Below are 18,604 nucleotides of genomic sequence, written 5' to 3'. Positions count from 1 at the left end.
AGATTTATTCTCGCTTCAGAGTCTCTTTAATCCAAAAGAAAATCTGAGGAGGGAGCTGAAGGTTCGAATTGTCAAACATCAGCCTCAAAGCCTTACTGACTTGGAGAAGATCTGCAAAGAGGAGTAGGCCAAAATGTCTCCTGAGATGTGTGCAAACCTGGTGGCCAACTACAAGAAATGTCTGACATCTGTGATTGCCAACAAGGGGTTTGCCACCATGTACTAAATCCTCTTTCACTTATTACAATGCACATCAAACTCTGACTTTTGGGACACAGGGTTTTTGAGGGTTCTTTTGTTGTTCTTTTGTCTCTACAGCTACAAGAAACCCTACTATTACAATTATGTTTCTCATTTCTTGGTCAGAAGGCAAACAGGCAAAATCAGCAGGGATCAAATACATTTTTCCCCATACATACACCTAGTAATTGGGATGAATTTTAAGCACTAACAATGTAAGTACAGATCACCATCATTCAGGATGCGGCACAGAGGCAGATACCCAGCATGCCAAATCGCAGAAGTTGAAGAAGGTTCAACACTTGCATGAATTTGTTGCATTTGCCAATAAAAACCTTTGAAACATATGAACTGCTTATAACTGTTCTTCAGTATGTCATAGAGTAATTTGAAATAAATGCTACAGCAGCAAAGTTTGCAAAACAGAGTATTTGCACATATAAATAGATAGATATACAGTATACACACACTATATACTCTTGCTGAGACAGATCCCAGAAAACAGGCTATCCACTTATATAGAAGTGACCTCTTGTGATCAGTGACGGGCTGTATTCCCACAATGCATCCTAATGACACCTCACCCTCAGAAGTGGGCACTTGCCCTTTTAAAATGACCCTCAGCTAGATGGGTCTTGCAGCACCTCTGGGATACTTTAAAGGCAATTCCAAACCTCTCTCGACTCCACTTTATTGGATCTCACAATACCAAAATCTTCAATGCCTTCACCTCAAATATTAAAAACAGTCCCCTCCATAGCATAGAACCATTCAGAAAATGTATAATTTATTTATTAGATATTAATTTATTAGTTAAGGTTGTACACTCACATGCAATGCGGTTAGGTTCCGCATAGAGTTCTTAAGGGCTGTACCCCTGCATGTTGGCCGCTGTTATGTGAATTCCTCTAACTACCAATTAAATACCTACCTCAAGCCACTTCTGACCACACACTTTACAATTTTTTATATATTTTTTTTTCAATTGAGAATTGCGATACATTTTTCCAATTGACATCTGACCGATGTATCATACACCAGTGTTCATTTTTTTTCCTCAATTATGAAAAAAAATTATTGAATACTTTACAAAAAATAGCTTGGGTCTATAAATCAAAAGAAATAAATCGACAATCTATCCTTTACCATTATATTTACAGAAAAAAATAATCCGAATTTTCCACCAATCGCAACCTATGCAGAAAATCACATTTCACGCTCTGAAAGGAAATCAAATCTTTTTATTGTCTGTGGTGGCCACAAGCGTGTGAACACACCTCCAATTTTGATTGGCCAATGACCCAACAATTTTACCACTTCCATAAAGTATGAGAGCTTACCTACACATTGCAGCAGATTGTGGAATTGTCTCGCACTCACTAATGGACCAAACCCAATGGGCTTGATTCACAAAAGAGTGCTAACTGTTAGCACGGGCGTTTTTGCACGAATTTTCGCATTGCGTGCAATCACGAATTTTCACGCGAAACAATACCGTTTTTGCATGCAAACGCGAATTTGCACGCGAAAACGATATCGATTTCGCAGGAAAATTCGCGATCACGCGAAATGCGAAAACTCGCGCGAAAATGCCCGTGCTAACAGTTAGCACTCTTTTGTGAAGAAGCCCATTATGTCTGAAAGAGAGTGCATCAGCAGGGTGAGAGGGATGACACCCTCTATGTATTATGCTATACAGTCAGGAGATGGCACATCCAATGTAATACTTAATTGGTTCCATAAAAAAGCAAATGGACAACGTTTCAGAGCCACGCAGGGCCCCTTTATCAAGGGTGTTCAGCAAGCAGCCGCTCACTGAACACACATTGCCCAGCATGAGTGTATAGAGAAACCTGACTCCCACAGGAGACTACAAAAACGGCTGACAGATTTTTGCTTGTGAGCAAATGTTGCCTTGATAAAGGGGCCCTACGTGGCTCCAAAACATTGGCCATTTGCTTTTATTATGGAACCAATAAAGTATTACTTTGGATGTGCCATCTCCTGACTGTATAGCTTACCTACACAATCTGTTCATAGTATTCAGAATCTGTTGGTCCTTGTACTACATGACGGTGGTAAAATTGGCCAATCAAAATTGGATCTGTGTACACACCCAAAATTTTTCATAAAATACCAGCATCAAGATGTAATCTTGGTTTGTCTTAAGGTTGTTTGGTGGCCTGTCGTATTAGGGCTGCTAATATTATAGATGTAAGCATAATTTTGCCTCTGGTATATTTTTAAGATGACCTGCTTCTGGCCTTTTTTATGTCTATTAAAGCGGTATTGTCACTATAAAAATCAAATTTCAACCGCAACTGCTCTGAGTGTATTAAGTGATAAAGATGCTAATCCTGCATTCAAAACTTGCAAAACTTTTTCTGCTGTTATGGTCTGGAGTTATCACATACTTTAGGAGCACTGGCCCTTTAGTAGTCTGTGGCAAACAGTTGAATGCTGGGGGTTCTTTTTATCTATAATATATTCCTCCTCTTCCATTTATTTCCCTGCCTAGCCTATCTGAAACACGATCCACTGCTCACTTGTGTTTATAAGCAAGGCTGAGGTGACTCAGCGATTGGAGGAGAAAAAAAAGACAGTGCAGTTCCTAGTATACACCTCAGTAGGAGTGTCTGAAGACTCTGGGAGGAGGGCAGCTAATGAATACACAATGAGCAAGAGAAGGGAGGGGGGGGGAGGAAACAAGAGTCAGGGAGGATATGATGTCAGTGTTAGCTTAGCAAGATGGCCACTGCCTAAAATAGGATTTTCTGCTTATCCTTTATAAAATTCACAGGAATCATTACGTGGATAGCACAATACATCTGTTATGTACGTAGAACTAGTATTTATCTACCTATATATGTGTTCTTTATTTCTAGGTTAGCATGGGTGTCGCTTGTTGTTTAAAGCATTTTTTTTTTTTTTTTTTTTTTTTTTTTTTTTTGCTGTTGGGCCTGCCTTTTCTTTAACCTCCTAAGTATCCCCCCGCCTTGTTGTTCCATTCATATAAGAATTTCTCAGACTGCAGGAGTTGTCTTTTGGCTGAGAGTTTTTGCTACTTCTCTGGTGCTATTTAATTCCACTAAAATTTTGTTTGCGTGGGTCTGTTTATGGTTACTCTCTAAGTTACAGAGTACCCAGCAAGCTCATGGTGAACCAGAACCGCTAGGAGTGTGTAAGGGGCTACAATGGACCAAAAAGCCCTCTTACTAAAATGCTATGGAAAACAACAGTTGGACTTCTTAAAACAGAAAATCACATTTCACGCTTGAAAAAAAAAAAAAGTTTCTTTTTTTTTCAACAACTGATCATTTAAAAAAAAAAGGAAAATCAAATCGCGCGGTAACGTAGTTCTGGACCAGCATCGAGGATGCGGTGAAAATGTGACTTCCATCGCGTCGCACCGTAATGTGGAAGTATGAAAGTCTCCATAGACTTTCATTGCCCAGCGATGGGGTGCGGTAAAAATACCACACAGCCCCAGTGTAAAAGGGCCCTCAGTGTTTTCAATAAATCCAAGGAGTGCGACCAACCAGAGCCTGCCCAGCGGACCTGGAAAACTGAGCGGAGACAGTTATTTTCCCACAAGCCTGCATGGGAGTTGCAAATTGTTACAACCCATCCTTGTGAGTATAATACTTGCATTTAACACTGTATATTCTACTTGTACAAACGGTACTGCACCATTGGGCTCTTGGTCTCTCTTTTCTAGATATTTGGAGATAACTACGATCACCAGGGATCAAACCAGTCAAAAATAATTAAATTAGATTTTTCTAAATAATCAAACAGTTTTTTAAAAAAAACAAAAAAAAACAAACAAACAGGAAATTCAAACGTTTTTGGTTGAATCATGTATGGCAACCTATTCATACATGAATCCATTTTTCCATTTGTCACAGGAGCCCTAGTGGTCGGAACGTAAATTGCCTTCCAATCGGTTTCTTGGGCAGCAGCCCGACTAGAAGGGAGCCTGTGAGGTACGGTAATTACAACTTTACACACTATTTCAGGGTATCTGCCACCACCTCTGTTTTCTGAGACAGAGGAACTCACTAACTAGCTATTTCTCGACCTGCAAATAAAACGGTTAAAACACGCTGTATTCTGTCTAGATATCAACAATAGTAGCGTCTCTTCAGAGACCGGAGTTCAGTTTCTGTGTATGCTGAATAATAGGGTAGCTGGAACAACAAATGACGATAGCGTCGGTTTATTGAAAGCAATATAAATAATATATACAGACAATCATTAAAGTCAACAATTACTAAAACACTAATAGCCAGTATGAAATAAAAAAAGGGAGAAAATACTTTTGTGGAAATATGTCAGTTCTGGGAAAATCAGAAAGTTCTTGGTTCAGTAGCAAAGTCCAAATAAACCGGATGCCAGCATGTCCTCAAGCTGGCAAGGATGTAATTCAGGAAGATGTTCAAAGTGGAGGACACTGAGTTTGGGTCCTCTGCCATTCTTATGCCCCTGATCCAGTAGGAAGGAGTGAGGGCGGGAGCCACACACCCCCTTAAAATATGAGAGGAGTCCTCCCCTTGTCCTGGGGACCAGAAATCATATCTAACCAGATATGGGCTCTATCTCACAGAACCGTACAGGTCAGAGCAGATTTACTAACATTTTCAGGTCTGTCTCGATTTAGCCAGCAGCCTGATACCAAACATTAGGGGTGGGACCCCTGTGGTATCATCAGGGCACTTTCGAACTGCCTAACTGGCAGTCTTTACCTCAGAATGTTCTGAAACTTCCTCAGAACCAGCGCCAGACAGGGCCCATCATGCTCTGTTAGTTTGGAGGGTCTGCCAGCCTGGCAACACAGAAAATATGACACATATAGCAGTTTATGGAATATGATATACATCTGGGATTTACAGCAGGTCATTCCCAGGCAAAGGCTCTTTTGAAGTTTGGGGGCAGCAAGCTACGTGTCAGCTCCCCTGCTGGGATTGTAGCCAGAATGTCTAAGTTTTCCCAACTAGATTGTTTCTGCCATCCTGCTTATCAGCTTCATCTGATGGATGGGCCATCAGCACAGCTTGATGCCAGGGACAGCTGCAGCAGGCTCCTGCCTTTGTGGGGGGAAGGAGGGAAAGGACTGTCTTTATTAAAAAAAAAGAAAAACCAGGGATGTCGGTTTCTGATTACTGCAATGGCTGCACAAATTTAGCGAGAGAGCGATCAGTAATTGGACTGTGCGGATCCTTCCAATTCGCCCGCGTTTCTCACGGCTGTTCCGTGACACCATTCAGTTCCCAGCAGATTCTAATGCTCTGGTGAATCTGCTGGGAATCTAGTGCCCCAAATGTCCAATTCATCAAATTGCAAATTATCTTGACCTAAGCCAGTGATCTGCAAACTTGGTTCTCCAGCTGTTAACCACTCTGGCGTTCAATTTCCCCAGGATTTCCGTGCAAAAAGTGTTTCAATTAATTTCCAATAATTGTCAACCATTTTTTTTATATTGAATTCAATACAGGTTATTGTATTGAATTCAATAAAAAAAAGAAAGTGTTTGCTGCAAGATGTTGATGACGCTGTGTGACCTTGTGTCATCAACGCCGATCAACAGGAGACGTGATCGCCGAGGGAGAAGCAAAATCGGCCAAGGGACACTGGGGAAGCTATCAGAGGTACGCGACGAGGGATCAGCACGCCAATGGCGAGTATAGGACCCAGATGTATAGGTAGCCAGATGTATAGGTAGCCAGATGTGCAGTCAGGAAGTTAGCCAGCTGTATAGGTAGCCAGATGTGCAGCCAGGTATAGTTAGCCAGGTGTGCAGCCAGGTATAGTTAGCCAGATGTATAGGTAGCCAGATGTGCAGCCAGATATATAGTGAGCCAGGTGTTTAGCCAGTTTTATAGGTAGCCAGATGTCCCCCCCCCCCTCCCGATCCTCTCCCCTCCCCCTCCTAGCATGCTGTGGGTAGCGATCTGTGCTACCCCAGCGTGCAGAACAAGCATCCAGCCACCCTAGGGAATCCATGGGCAGCCAGCGGGGCAGAGAATGTGTGGGGGTTCCCCCTTGTATGCGGCGGCTGTGCGGGCGGGGGGATCCCCCTCTGTGCGGGCGGGGAAAACCCCCTTCTATGGTGGCTGTGCGGGCGGGGGGAACCCCCTTCTATGGTGGTTGTGCGTGCAGACAGGCATCCAGCCATCCTGGGGAATCCCTCTGATGAGAAAAAAATGCAGCTGGCGGGGCAGAGAAACAGGAAATCTCCCTGTCGACATTGACGAGTTCAGCTCGTCATTAACGGTTTTTGCAAGTTTTTGCTGGACGATACCGTCCATACCGCCAGGGTGATTAAAGAACTACAAGTCCCACAATTCATTTGCCTTTATGAATCATGACTGTGGCTGTCAGACTCCTGCAATGCAGCAGTCGATCGATGGGCCATAGTGTTGCACTGCATTGAACAGTGCAACAATGTAGTCCATTCAATTTGAAGTAGATTTAAAGCTAAGTCTACACGTAGCGATCCGGCGGCGATTTGGCTTATCAATCGAGCCGCTGATGCGGCTCGAATGATAAGATCCGACAGGACGGATCTCCCCACCGCCGATTCCCGGCTCGTTCCTCACGAGGGGACAATGGCAGGGAATGGAGCGGAAGATAAGCGGCGCCGGCGGGGATGAGGGTGGATCAAATCCGACGCACGCGCGGGGCAAGCGGGGACGCGGCGGGTACGCGGAAGAGGCGATCCGGTGGCTAATAGAGCCGCCGGATTGCTCCGTGTAGATGAAGCTTTATGCTGGAATAAATCTGCTGTGTGTGTAAGGAACTAATCAGAATCCGATTAGATTCGGATCAGCGAATGATCAATTGAATCACTGGCTTATAATCAAGCAGTGTATGAATACCTTTACAATGGCACAGAAAAAAAGGTTCTCAGACAGGTTAAACCTTCCACCAAATAAGCACTTAACTCCCACCCAAATTCTAATTCATGCATAATAACATTATTACCCAGTCAACATGCTTTCATTATAGATAAGCCACAAGCTCTCACCTAATCATTATCCTTCTAGTTTATTTCCAAGCCTATGCTTATATTGTAGCCAACAGGGGCGCCTCTAGCCATTTTGTCACTCCAGGCGAGAAAACCTGTGGCGCCCCCTCCCCCCCCCACGGTGCCGCCCCCGCCTCTTGGCACCCGCCATGAGAATAATCGTAATGCGGAAGCGTTTCACCAGAAAATAGAAAATACATGTACTGCGGCAGAATTTCACCAGAAAACTATCGTAATGTGTCAGACAGCGTTTCACCAGAAAATAAACCTATTGCGGCAGCATTTCAACAGAAAATAGTCGTAATGTGGCAGCGTTTCACCAGAAAATAAACATAATGCGGTAGCATTTCACCAGAAAATAATCGTAATGCAACACTATTTCACCAGAGAATAAACGTAATGCGACAGCGCTTCACATAAAATAATCGTAATGCGGCAAAGTTTCACCAGAAAATACACATATTGTGGCAGTGTTTCACCAGAAAATAATCATAATGCGACAGCGTTTCACCAGAAAATACACGTATTGCGGAAGCATTTCACCACAAAGTAAATGTATTGCGGCAGCGTTTCACAAGAAAAGAATCATAATGTGGCATCGTTTCACAAAAAAATACATGTATTATGGCAGTGTTTCACAAAAAAATAATCGTAATGTGGCAGTGTTTCACCAGAAAATACACACTGTACATACATGCACGCACACACTACACACACTGTACATACATGCATACACAGATACTGTACATACACTCATGCACACACACTGTACATACATGCATGTGCACACTGTACAAACACACACACTATACATACATGCACACACTGTACACACACTGTACATACACACATGCAGACACTGTACACACACACTATGCATACATGCATGCACACACTGTACACACATACTGTACATACACACTATACATGCATGCACACACTGTACACACACACACTATACATGCATACACATGCTGTACATATACACTATACATGCATGCGCACACTGTACACACACTATACATACATGCATGCACACACACATACTGTACATATACACTATACATGCATGCATGCATACACACTATACACACACTATACATACATGTATGCACGCACACACTGTACACACACTATACATACATGTATGCACGCTGTACACACACACACACTATACATACATGCATTCACATGCACATGCACACACACACACACACACACACACACTGTACACACATACTGTACATACACACTATACATACATGCATCCATGCACACACTGTATACGCACACTACATACATGCATGCACACACTGTATACACACACACTACATACATGCATGCACACACTGTATACACACACACACACTACATACATGCATGACACACTGTATACACACACCACACACATACATACTGTACACATACACATACATACTATACACCCCCCCTCCCCTTCACCAGAGTCTTGATGACAAGTCCATATAGCTGCCTGTCACACTCTCTTCCGTGGAGCTGGAGCTGCACCACAAGACAAGAGGGGGAGGGTGGATCTGTGCTGTGAAACTACATCCTGTAGCTGCTGTAAGCTTGCACCCCGCTGTGAATCTCCTGGCTTTCCTTGCTTTGCTTTGGTGGCTACAGTCTGGTGCTGCAACTAGTGAATGTAGGCTGACTCCACGTGTAGGATATTACGTCGGAACACCGGCATTAGAATGGCCTGCACTTCAAAAGGAGGGAGGCGGAGCAGTTGATAATTGATGTTAATTGCCTTGTGTAGCTCCGCTCCCCCTCCGCTCTTACTAGAGCAGTTTCCTCATCCCAGGGATCTTTGCGGCCAAGCCAAGTACTGTGTATATGGGGGAAAGAAATGCACACACAGCTTCCCGATACCCACGCTCTCTGGGACGCATAATCTGTCGGCGGGGGAGCCGCCCCCCTCCCCCCACAGCGCTCCAGGCCTCTGCCTTGTCGGCCTGGTGGACCAGGCGCCCCTGGTAGCCAAACACAATGCACACGTGGACAGTGGCGTAGCTAAGGAGCTGTGGGCCCCGATGCAAGTTTTACAATGGGGCCCCCCAAGCACTCTATACATAACACTTGATACGGCGCACCGAAACCTGCCAATCGCAACTACAGTGTCAGAGGTGCAAGAAGGGGGTGGTAAACAGTTTGTTAATAATTACCACTATTCAAAGTATTTCTAGAAGTGATTAGTATGGGCACAGGACCAATAGAGAGCTAATACTGTAATTGAGGGAGGGGACAACTGCAGGTGACAGGAGTCCCCCAGGGAGATGGCGAAGGACGAGCAGTCCTAACGGGGTTTAAGGAAGCCCCAGGTAAGTATGGAACCTGAGACGCTTCTCGTCTCAGATTCAATGTAAAGGTTATTATGCTGTTGCGTATCTTTAAGCAGAGAGGATGTTCTGAGTTCAGGTCTGCTTTAAAGTGTACCAGAGATCACAAATTACAAAGCTCCCACAGTCCCACAATGTCTTATGGTTAGTCTTCACAGTAACATCTATGGGGAAAATGATCTGTCACTGGGGATGGGGAACAGTGAGTTGTCACAAAAGGGGTCAGTAAACTGTGGGTAGGGGTAAGCTTTGTCTGGGGGCTATGAACTGTCACTGGGAGAGTAGTGAGCTGTCACTAGAGGTGGTCCAATGTCCCCTGTCGCTGAGCGGGACCTCCCTGCAGATCAGGGTCACACTCGTCCTCAGTTATGAGCGCTGCCATGCAGTAGCCACACGAGCACAGCCGCACATGTGCAGTAGCAGCTCTGGCTTACTGTGCATGCACGGCCGTGCTTGTGTGGCTACTGTGCAGCCATACTGAAGGAAGAGGAGATGCACCGCCCCGATATGATTAGCGACAATGCCATGTCAGGGGACATCAGAGCACTGAGGGAAGCCTCATTAGGATCCTGAGGCTTCTCTTCACTCTATGTATTCATACACAGTGTTTAGCACTCCTGTCTTGCAGTGCTGGGTCCCTGGTTCGATCCTAGTAAGGGCACTATCTGCGCAGAGTTTGTATGTTCTCCCTGTGTCTGTGTGGGATTCCTCTGGGCACTCCGTTTTCCTCCCACATCCCAAAAACATACAGATAAGTTAAATGACTTTCCCCTAAATTGGCCATAGGCTATGATACATACACTACACGATACAAACATAGACATATGACTATAGTAGGGATTACACTGTACGTCCCTCTAAGGGACACTGAAGTGACTAGCCAATATACTCTCTACAGCGCTGCAGTAGATGTCGGCGCTATATAAATACTAAATTATAATAATAATAAATAGCAGTGACATCGACTGTGGCACTTTACATAGTACATAGTCATGCCACTGACTGACCTCAGAGAGGCTCACACTCTAATCCTATCATAGTCCAATGTCCTACCATATTATTATTATTATGTATCATATAGCACTGACATCTTCTGCAGCACTGTACAGAGTACACAGTCATGTTAGTGACTGTCCTCAGAGAAGCTCACAATCTAATCCTATCATAGTTATAGTCTAATGTCCTACCATATTATTTATATAGCACGGACACCTTCTGCAGCACTTTACAGAATACATACTCATGTCACTGACTGCCCTTAGCGGAGCATCACAATCGGATTCCTACCATAGTCATAGTGTAATGTCCTACCATATACTACCAAATTATTTTAGCAGCACTGTACAGAGAGAATAGAGATGTCACTAACTGACTGTACTCAGAGAATCTTAGAGTCCAATGAGGAGGACTCCTGCGTACCAACAAAATCGTACAAGATGTACCCGAACAACAAGCCATGGTTCACTAATAAGCTTCGTCGACTGCGGAGAAGCAAGGAAGCTGCACACAAGCCCGGCAACCAGGAGGACTACAGGAGAGCGAGAAACTACCTCAATCGAGAGCTGAGGATAGCCAAAAGGGAGTACGCTGCAAGAATGGAACACCTGCGATCTATGGACACTAGGGCTGTATGGAAGGGGCTGAAGGCCGTCACTAACTACAAGCCCCAACCTAAACATGCAGCACCCAGCCTAAAACTCGCTGAGCAACTTAGCAGATTCTACTGCAGGTTCGAGAACAAGGCATGGGAGGGGCATCTGGTATCGCCCACCCCCGCTCCAGGCCCTGCGAGAAACATCCCGAATCAGCCCACCCCTTTGGCGGTGAGCGAGGCCGACGTCCTGCACCTCCTATCAATGCTAAACGCCAGGAAAGCCTCCGGCCCATCTCCAGCCTGCCTGAAAACCTGCTGTCAACAACTTGCTCCCATCCTCTGACATCTTCACCAAGTCACTGCAAGAAAGCAAGGTTCCCACTTGCTTCAAGAGGCCAATCATCATACTTGTTCCAAAAAAGCAGGGGGTCGCGGACCTTAACAATTTCAGGCCGGTGGCCCTGACGTCTAAACCCTGGAGCGTGTGGTCCTAGCCTACATCAAGCTCTCCACTTCGCCCCAACTAGACCCCCACCAGTTCGCCTACAGAGCAAACAGGTCCAATGACGCAATTAATATCTGCATGGAGCTCATCAATGACCACCTTGACAGGCCAAACACATGTCAGAATACTTCTCCTGGACTTTAGCTCGGCTTTCAACACCATCTGTCCGCGCATACTTCAAGAAGACCTAGCCGCACTGGGTGTTTACTCAAGCCTACGCCTGTGGATCATTTATTATTTATTTATTGTATTTATAAAGCGCCAACATATTACGCAGCGCTGAACATTAATTTAGGTTACAGACAATATTTAGGGGTGACATACAGCAATATGACAATACAGGAATAATAGAAAACCAGATCACACAGCACAGTATGAGTACAAGGTAATGCTTAGTCAGTCACTGGATTGAGCATGGAGATTAGGCAAGTTAGGTTCACTCAGATGCATAGCATAGGTTCACAGTAATGGAGGTGCATGATCAGGTAGGACACAAAAGGAGGAGGACCCTGCCCAAAGGCTTACAATCTAGAGGGAGAGGTAAGGACACGAACGGTGAGGGACCAGAGTTCAGCTGTAGGTTTAGAGCACTAGTGAGGGGTAGTAGGCCAGAGTGAAAAGGTGAGTTTTGAGGGCTTTCTTGAAGATGTTGAAGGAGGGGGCTGCCCTAATGGGTGGAGGTAGGGAGTTCCATAGTGTTGGAGCAGCTCTTGAGAAGTCCTGGAGGCGTGCATGGGACTGGGTGATGCGGGGGGCGGTTAGGCGAAGTTCATTGGAAGAGCGGAGTGAGCGGCTAGGTGTGTACCTCTGAGTAAGATCGGAAATGTAGGTTGGACATGTTTTGTGGACAGATTTGTAGGTCAGACACAGTATCTTGAATTTGATTCTGGACTGGATAGGAAGCCAGTGGAGGGATTCTAGGAGGGGATCTGCCGTGGTGGAGCGATGGGAGCAGTGGATAATTCTGGCTGCCGCATTCATGATGGACTGCAGTGGGGCTGTTCGGGTCATAGGGAGACCAGACAGCCGGGCATTGCAGTAGTCAAGGCGGGAAATTATGAGGGCATGGATGAGGAGTTTGGTGGTGGCAAAGGTCAGGAAAGGGCGAATCTTACAGATGTTACGAAGGTGGAAGTTGCAGGACTTTGTGAGGATTTGGATGTGGGAAGTGAAGGAGAGTGCGGAGTCCAGGGTGACACCCAGACAACGGGCTTGGATCATGGACTTTCTCACCAACAGGTCCCAAGTCGTCAAGCTGAGCAACATCCGCTCCCAAGCAGCGACAACGAACACGGGCTCCTCAAGGCTGCATGCTGTCTCCGCTACTGTTCTCCCTCTACACGAACAATTGCAGATCGGAGACAGACTCTGTCAAGGTCATCAAGTTCGCCAATGACACCACCATTGTTGGCCTTGTCACTAAGGATAACGTCCAGGAGTACTGTCAGCAGGTGGAGAGGATTTGCAACTGGTGCAAGGAGAACAGGCTGGTCCTCAACGCAGCAAAGACTGTCGAGCTAATAGTCGACTTCAGGAGGTCTGCTCCCATCCCACCTCCAATCTATATTGATGGCACCAAAGTGGCCAGAGTGCCCTGCGCCCGCCTTCTGGGCACTACTATCTCCAGCGATCTCAGCTGGAAGCCCAATATCACTGCCATCCAACGGAAAGCACAGACTTTACTTCCTCCGGCAGCTAAGGAAGGTCGGCATGACACAAGAAATTCTGACCAGCTTCTACTCCGCCACCATTGAGTCAATCCTCTGCTCCTCCATCTTGGTCTGGTATGCTGGCGCCACCGCCAGCGACAAGTTAAAACTACAGAGGGTCATTAGGTCGGCGGAGAGGGTCATCGGGTGCCCCCTCCCCTCACTTGCACTACTGCACAACAAGAGACTGAAATCCAGGGCATTGAGGATTGCCAATGATCCCTCGGACCCAGGCCACCGATACTTCAGTTTGATCCCTCTGGGCCGGAGACTTCGAGCCATCCCCACAAAGACTGCGAGAAACAGAAACTCCTTCTTCCCATCGGCTGTCAGCCTCTTGAATTCCCTCCATATACTTCCATCAGTGCAAGCCCAAACAAGCTACGGGGCAGGCTGCACCACGCCCGACCAGTCAACGGAAGCAACCACCTCACAAGGCTAACTGCTGGTCATCTCTAGGCCACTAAATGAACTGTGATGTATGTATGATGTTAAATGCACAATGTAATGCAATCTATCTCTGTCGCTATGCATTCTTCTCTGTCTTCTTTCCTGAGCTATATGTATGTGCCAAAAATAATTCCGGGCATGATCGCTCATGCTTGGCGAAATAAACGATTCTGGTTCTGACGATGTTTTCACCCTAGGCTTATTATGTGAAAAAGCATATCTGCATTTGATTTGTGGCGGACATGATACATGAAATAGTTTAATGCGGGAAAATATGTCTTGCCTTGTTCTGTGGGGGACATGTTATGTGCATTTGATCTGATATCTGCATTTGATCTGTGGGGGAGGTGTTATGTGCATTTGATCTATGGGGGTCATGTCTGCATTTGATCTGTGGGGAACTTTTTTGGATTTGATTTGTACAGCCGGGACATACCACCTGACATCATTTGTGCTATTATATATCTGAACATGTTCGGAATTGCCCTTGTTATCTGCTGTTATGTGACGTTAGCGTTGCCTTGTAACGTGGGGCATTATGGTAACGCACTGCTGCAGTGCGTTACCTCTAAACACACGTTAACAGGTACAGGGAAGTATACTTTTCATTGTCTGTATGCTTCACTATACCTACTTTATGCAACGGTAACGCAGCATTAATTTGTTACCATTTTTTTGTTGCATCGTAATTTTGCATTGCATCTTTAACGTTGCATCGTCCCACTGTGAACCTAGCCGTGGCGTGGGGTTGAAAATTGATTTCTTGTTTATTTAACGCAATTTGGGGTTTCAGGTTTGGTTACTTTCAATTCCAAAGTTGCACAGGGGGATTCACATTCTGACTATTTTGCTGACAGCCCATAGAAACTTCAGTGCATATAGCCTGGATCAGTTGTGCTTTGCGAAGTTTCTGAATGTGTTATTAAACACTTAAATTGTATAATATATTTTATGGTGAGCTGGAATAGATTTTTGCTTTGGTTGTGTATTATGTTGTGAAGCAGTTTATGTTATGAAAGCTTTTTATTCATTACTGGTACACTCCTCCTTTGTAGGCTTCACCATGAAAAGATCAAAGCGTTCAGGTGCAGAATTTAAAAAAAGGAGGAAAGAGGTGGAGAAAAAAGTGGTTCAATACAGAGCTATTTCATATAGAAATATAATAGGAGAATTTTAAGTTACTAAAGGTGAGCCTGGTTTAACCACTTAAGGACCTAGGGCTTTCTACCCCTTAAGGACCGGCCACTTTTTTTCCATTCAGACCACTGCAGCTTTCACGGTTTATTGCTCGCTCATACAACCTACCACCTAAATGAATTTTACCTCCTTTTCTTGTCACTAATAAAGCTTTCTTTTGGTGCCATTTGATTGCTCCTGCGATTTTTACTTTTTATTATATTCAGCAAAAAAGACATGAATTTTGGCAAAAAAAGGATTTTTTTAAGTTTCTGTGCTGACAGTTTTCAAATAAAGTAAAATTTCTGTATACATGCAGCGCGAAAAATGTGGACAAACATGTTTTTGATAAAAAAAAACCCATTCAGCGTATATTTATTGGTTTGGGTAAAAGTTATAGCGTTTACAAACTATGGTGCAAAAAGTGAATTTTCCCATTTTCAAGCATCTCTGACTTTTCTGACCCCCTGTCATGTTTCATGAGGGGCTAGAATTCCAGGATAGTATAAATACCCCCCAAATGACCCCATTTTGGAAAGAAGACATCCCAAAGTATTGACTGAGAGGCATAGTGAGTTCATAGAAGATATTATTTTTTGTCACAAGTAAGCGGAAAATGACACTTTGTGACCAAAAAAATAAAAAAAAAAAAAGTTTCCATTTCTTCTAACTTGCGACAAAAAAAAATGAAATCTGCCACGGACTCACCATGCCCCTCTCTGAATACCTTGAAGGGTCTACTTTCCAAAATGGGGTCATTTGTGGGGTGTGTTTACTGTTCTGACATTTTGGGGGGTGCTAAATTGTAAGCACCCCTGTAAAGCCTAAAGGTGCTCATTGGACTTTGGGCCCCTTAGCGCAGTTAGGCTGCAAAAAAGTGCCACACATGTCGTATTGCCGTACTCAGGAGAAGTGGTATAATGTGTTTTGGGGTGTATTTTTACACATACCCATGCTGGGTGGGAGAAATATCTCTGTAAATGACAATTTTTTTATTTTTTTTTACACACAATTGTCCATTTACAGAGTTATTTCTCCCACCCAGCATGGGTATGTGTAAAAATACACCCCAAAACACATTATACTACTTCTCCCGAGTACGGCGGTACCACATGTGTGGCACTTTTTTACACCCCAAGTACGCTAAGGGGCCCAAAGTCCAATGAGTACCTTTAGGATTTCACAGGTCATTTTGCGGAATTTGATTTCCAGACTACTCCTCACGGTTTAGGGCCCCTAAAATGCCAGAGCAGTATGGGAACCCCACAAATGACCCCATTTTAGTAAGAAGACACCCCAAGGTATTCCGTTAGGAGTATGGTGAGTTCATAGAAGATTTTATTTTTTGTCAAAAGTTAGCGGAAAATTGATTTTTATTGGTTTTTTCACAAAGTGTCATTTTCCACTAACTTGTGACAAAAAATAAAATCTTCTATGAACTCACCATACTCCTAACAGAATACCTTGGGGTGTCTTCTTTCTAAAATGGGGTCATTTGTGGGGTTCCTATACTGCCCTGGCATTTTAGGGGCCCTAAACCGTGAGGAGTAGTCTGGAAATCAAATTCCGCAAAATGACCTGTGAAATCCTAAAGGTACTCATTGGACTTTGGGCCCTTTAGCGCAGTTAGGGTGCAAAAAAGTGCCACACATGTGGTATCGCCGTACTCGGGAGAAGTAGTACAATGTGTTTTGGGGTGTATTTTTACACATACCCATGCTGGGTGGGAGAAATAACTCTGTAAATGGACAATTGTGTGTAAAAAAATCAAAAGATTGTCATTTACAGAGGTATTTCTCCCACCCAGCATGGGTATGTGTAAAAATACACCCTAAAACACATTGTACTACTTCTCCCGAGTACGGCAATACCACATGTGTGGCACTTTTTTGCACCCTAACTGCGCTAAAGGGCCCAAAGTCCAATGAGTACCTTTAGGATTTCACAGGTCATTTTGCGGAATTTGATTTCCAGACTACTCCTCACGGTTTAGGGCCCCTAAAATGCCAGGGCAGTATAGGAACCCCACAAATGACCCCATTTTAGAAAGAAGACACCCCAAGGTATTCCGTTAGGAGTATGGTGAGTTCATAGAAGATTTTATTTTTTGTCACAAGTTAGTGGAAAATGACACTTTGTGAAAAAAACAATAAAAATCAATTTTCCTCTAACTTTTGACAAAAAATAAAATCTTCTATGAACTTACCATACTCCTAACAAAATACCTTGGGGTGTCTTCTTTCTAAAATGGGGTCATTTGTGGGGTTCCTATACTGCCCTGGCATTTTAGGGGCCCTAAACCGTGAGGCGTAGTCTGAAAATCAAATTCCGCAAAATGACCTGTGAAATCCTAAAGGTACTCATTGGACTTTGGGCCCTTTAGCGCAGTTAGGGTGCAAAAAAGTGCCACACATGTGGTATTGCCGTACTCGGGAGAAGTAGTACAATGTGTTTTGGGGTGTATTTTTACACATACCCATGCTGGGTGGGAGAAATACCTCTGTAAATGACAATCTTTTGATTTTTTTACACACAATTGTCCATTTACAGAGTTATTTCTCCCACCCAGCATGGGTATGTGTAAAAATACACCCCAAAACACATTGTACTACTTCTCCCGAGTACGGCGATACCACGTGTGGCACTTTTTTGCACCCTAACTGCGCTAAAGGGCCCAAAGTCCAATGAGTACCTTTAGGATTTCACAGGTCATTTTGCGGAATTTGATTTCCAGACTACTCCTCACGGTTTAGGGCCCCTAAAATGCCAGGGCAGTATAGGAACCCCACAAATGACCCCATTTTAGAAAGAAGACACCCCAAGGTATGCCATTAGGAGTATGGTGAGTTCATAGAAGATTTTATTTTTTGTCAAAAGTTAGCGGAAAATTGATTTTTATTGTTTTTTTCACAAAGTGTCATTTTCCGCTAACTTGTGACAAAAAATAAAATCTTCTATGAACTCACCATACTCCTAACGGCATACCTTGGGGTGTCTTCTTTCTAAAATGGGGTCATTTGTGGGGTTCCTATACTGCCCTGGCATTTTAGGGGCCCTAAACCGTGAGGAGTAGTCTGGAAATCAAATTCCGCAAAATGACCTGTGAAATCCTAAAGGTACTCATTGGACTTTGGGCCCTTTAGCGCAGTTAGGGTGCAAAAAAGTGCCACACATGTGGTATCGCCGTACTCGGGAGAAGTAGTACAATGTGTTTTGGGGTGTATTTTTACACATACCCATGCTGGGTGGGAGAAATAACTCTGTAAATGGACAATTGTGTGTAAAAAAATCAAAAGATTGTCATTTACAGAGGTATTTCTCCCACCCAGCATGGGTATGTGTAAAAATACACCCCAAAACACATAATACTACTTCTCCCGAGTACGGCGATACCACATGTGTGGCACTTTTTTGCACCCTAACTGCGCTAAGGGGCCCAGAGTCCAATGAGTACCTTTAGGCTTTACAGGGGTGCTCACAATTTAGCACCCCGCCCACTTGCCAGGACAGTTAACAAACCCCACAAATGACCCCATTTTGGAA

At 44.3% G+C, this 18,604-nt stretch overlaps 1 protein-coding gene across 1 annotated transcript in view; it reads right to left on the bottom strand.

Annotated features, from left to right (window-relative positions):
• LOC137536782 (zinc finger protein 850-like) overlaps positions 1-18,604 on the bottom strand; it is a 182,663-nt gene that overhangs the window by 136,438 nt on the left and 27,621 nt on the right. The window lies entirely within an intron of this gene.

The sequence above is a fragment of the Hyperolius riggenbachi genome, chromosome 10 (genome assembly GCF_040937935.1).
Source record: "Hyperolius riggenbachi isolate aHypRig1 chromosome 10, aHypRig1.pri, whole genome shotgun sequence".
NCBI lineage: Eukaryota > Metazoa > Chordata > Amphibia > Anura > Hyperoliidae > Hyperolius > Hyperolius riggenbachi.
Note: the sequence above shows the minus strand (reverse complement) of the source record. Positions and strands in the feature narration are given on the sequence as shown.